This window comes from Miscanthus floridulus, chromosome 9, assembly GCF_019320115.1.
Source record: "Miscanthus floridulus cultivar M001 chromosome 9, ASM1932011v1, whole genome shotgun sequence".
Lineage (NCBI taxonomy): Eukaryota > Viridiplantae > Streptophyta > Magnoliopsida > Poales > Poaceae > Miscanthus > Miscanthus floridulus.
In genome coordinates, this window is record NC_089588.1 from 129,502,010 (window position 1) to 129,505,940 (window position 3,931).

Sequence of the window (3,931 nt, forward strand, 5' to 3'; positions counted from 1 at the left end):
GGGCAATCGAGGTTGTCATGCCCCTACGATGGAAATTGTTTCGGTTTTCAAAGGATGGACGACAAGGTTAAGGATAACTAGTTCTAAGTGTCCATTGAAGTTGGAGAGACACTTAGAGTAGTTTAGGACTTTGTTTTTCCTTTGGCCGTACTATGAAGGGGGGTATGAACGGGTAGCTTGACCTAGTTGAGTCTAGTGAGTTAGGTGTGGTGCACACTTGTTTAAACTAGCTCTAGGTAGCTCCTATGAATGCCTAAGATCCTTTGGAGCAAACTTCATTCACATATGTTCAAAAGTTGGAAGTGAATGGAGGGTCAAACACTGACCGGACGCTGGCTCCGGTGCGACTGGACACTAGCCGTAGGGTCCGGTCAGTTCGTTTGACTGAAGTGTTTAAGTCTGGTGTGACCGGACGCTGGAAGGTCGTGTGACCGGACGCTGAGGGCTAGCGTCCGGTCGACTCCAGTAAGGGTCCAGACTTGGGAAAGAGTGACCGGACACGTCCGGTCAGTGCTGACCGGACCTTGAGGGTTCAGCGTCTGGTCGAGTCCAGTAAGGTTCCAGTAAGGGTTTTATGTGACCGGACGCGTCCGGTCAGTGATGACCGGACCCTGCCAGCGTCCGGTCGACTCTTTACTACTGGTTCGCGGGTTGAACTGACCGGGGCGTCCGGTCATCATGATCGGAGCGTCCGGTCATCCCGCAGAAGCTCATAACGGTTCGTTTTTTAGGCTGCCTTATAAATAGAAGCTCCACTCGTGAGTGGAGTTACTTTTGCTCATTCCAACAGCTGAGAAACACGTTTGTGAGTGCCAAGAAGAGCAAGGTCCTAGTGAGGTGTTTGTGATTTGAGAATCCAAGAGAGTAGCCTCACTAGCAAATCAAGAGTAGCAAAGTGTGCATCCATCTTCTCATTAGGCTTCGTGTGGTCAAGTGAGAGTTCGTGCTTGTTACTCTTGGTGATCGCCATCACCTAGATGGCTTGGTGGTGATTGGGAGCTTGGTGTTCACCCGGCGGAGCTTGTGGGTGACCCAACTCAAGTTGTGAGCGGCTTTGGGTGATTCACCGTGATGGAGTGTCGAAGAATCAACCCATAGAGAGCACTTGATCCTTGCGCGGATCAAGGGGGAGCTACACCCTTACGCGGGTGCTCCAACGAGGACTAGTGGGGAGTGGCGACTCTCTGATACCTCGGCAAAACATCGCCGCGTTCCCTTCTCTCCCTATTTACTTTGAGCACTTACTTTGAGCATTTACTTTGAGCAATTCAATACTTGTTTTACATCCATAGAATTGCTTGCTAGAGTAAGGTTGGAACATAGGTTGTGAGTTCGTTGTGCATTAGTTTGATAGAAACACTTTTCTAGGCACAAGGGGTTAATTGGGCTATCCATAGGATTTGTTTATTGCAAGAGAATTTCGAATTAGCCCAATTCACCCCCCCTCTTGGGCATCTTGATCCTTTCAGTGCCTTAGATGTCTCCGCAGTTGTCGGAGACTTCAAGATCTGGTAAAAAGTGTTTGGTGGCAGTGGCAGGTTGTTTGCGCAGCTTTTGCTAGTTCGTCTGCCTCCGCATTTTCTAATCTTGGGATGTGCTTCAGGGTGAAGCCCTCGAATCTCCGCTCCAAATTTCTAACAACGGATAGGTATTTGATGAGTTCTGGCTCTCTTGCTGTGTATTCTTTCTCTACTTGGCCAGTAACCACTTGAGAATCTGTGTTTGACTGTCAATGTTTTTGCCCATAGGGCCTTTGCTTTACTGAGTGCTAGGATCAGGCCTTCATATTCTGCTATGTTGTTTGTTGATTTGAACTCTAGCCTTGCTGTGTATTTTAGTCTGACGCTGGAGGGTGCCGTTAGGATGGTGGAGGCTCCTGCTCTGGCTTGGCCCCAGGTTCCATCCGTGAATGCTATCCAGCCTTGAGTGATTGGTTGTACCCTGGGCTCTGTCAGAGGTGTCCAATCTGCTACAAAATCGGCTAGTGCTTGTGATTTGATTGCTGTTCTGGGGACATACGAGATACCAAACTGTGATAGCTCTGTAGCCCATTTGCCTATTCTGTCGGAGGTTTCTTTGTTTCTGAGCAAGTCTTGCTGTGGCAACGATGTTGGAACTAAGATTTCGTGGGCTTGGAAATAATGCTTTAGTTTTCTTGATGCCATCAGCACTGCGTAGGCAACTTTTTCTACGTCAGTGTAGTTTAGCTTGGCTCCGAACAGTGCTTCTGAGATAAAATAAACTAGCTTTTGAGTTTTGCCTGATTCTTTTTCCAGCTCGTGAACTAAGACTGCGCTGACTGCATGGTTGGAGGCTACCACATATAGCAATAGGTGGTTGTCCGATTCTAGGATGGAGACCACCAGTGAGTTTGCCAGATACTCTTTCAAGTTATGAAATGCCTCCGACTGCTTGGACCCCACTCAAAGTTGTCTCCACCCCTCAGGGCTTGGAAGAAGGGGAGGCTACGTTCTGCTGATTTTGAGATGAATCTGTTGAGCGCTGCTATTCTTCCCGTCAGCTTTTGCACTTCTTTCTTGTTTTTGGGTTCTGCCATTGTCATTATTGCTCTGGTTTTGTCTGGGTTCGCTTTGATGCCTTCGCTGCTTATGATGTATCCGAGCATCTTCCCTTTTGTGACTCCAAATATACATTTTTCTAGGTTGAGGCGGAGGCCAGCTGTCCTGAGGTTGGCGAAGACCTCGTGTAAGTCGGAGACATGATCATCCTTGTTCTTGCTCATGACCACTATGTCATCGACGTAGGCTATGATGTTTCTATCTAGTTGTGAGCCCAAAACTTTTTTTGTCATTCTGGCAAAGGTTGCTCTAGCATTTTTGAGGCCCTCCGACATTCTGGTGTAGCAATATGTCCCGAATGGAGTGGTGAAACTTGTCTTGTCTTCGTCTTCTTTTTTCATCCAGATTTGGTGATACCCAGAGAAACAGTTGAGGAGAGAAAACCTTTGGCACCTGGCTGCCTTGTCGACGGAGGCGTCTATTCTTGGCAGTGGGAAAGGGTCTTTTTTGCAAGCTTTATTCAGATCTGTGAAATCTATGCACATTCTCATTTTGCCATTCTTCTTTGGTACCAGTACTACGTTTGTGAGCCATTCTGAATACTTGACTTCCCTGATGACATTTGCATCTAGCAATCTTTCCACCTCCGCCTTTGCTGCCAAGATTCTGTCCTCCGACATCTTTCTCTGTTTCTGCTTTCTTGGTCTCATGTTTTCATTGATATCTAGTTCATGTTGTATGATATCCCTGCTGACTCCCTGGAGGTCGGAGGCCAACCAGACGAAGATGTCTTTGTTTTTACTAGAGTTTCCATAAGCTCTACCTCTTCTGCTTTGCTCAACTCTGAGCTGATTGTTACTTTTCTGTCTGGTAACTCCTTTTCTAGAGGGGTCACCTTTGTCTCCTCTTGACCTGCCATATCTGTTTTTCCTCTGGGCATATCCGGAGGCTCTAATTCTTTATCTGCCGACTCGACTGCATTGATGTTTCTTTGGGCTCTGTAGATTGCTTTTTCTATGTTTCTTGCTTCTTTCTGGCTGCCTCGGACTGTGATGATACCATGGAGTGCTTGTATTTTCATACATAGGTAGGCCATATGTAGCGCTACGTTGAATCTGGTTGTAAATCCTCTGCCCAGGATGGCATTGTATGGGTAGTACAAATCGACGACGTCGAAGGTTATGTACTCGGTTCTAGCATTTGCTTGGGTTCCAAACGACACTGGGAGTGAGATTTTTCCTAATGCTTGTATCTGCTTGCCTCCGAATGCTATCAAAGGGGATTTGGAGGGCTATAGTTGATTCCTGCTGAGCTTCATTTGGTCGAAGGTATTTGCGAAAATGATGTCTGCTGAACTGCCAGTGTCAATCAGTACTCTGCTTATCTCCCATGCTGCTATGTTGGTCTTGATT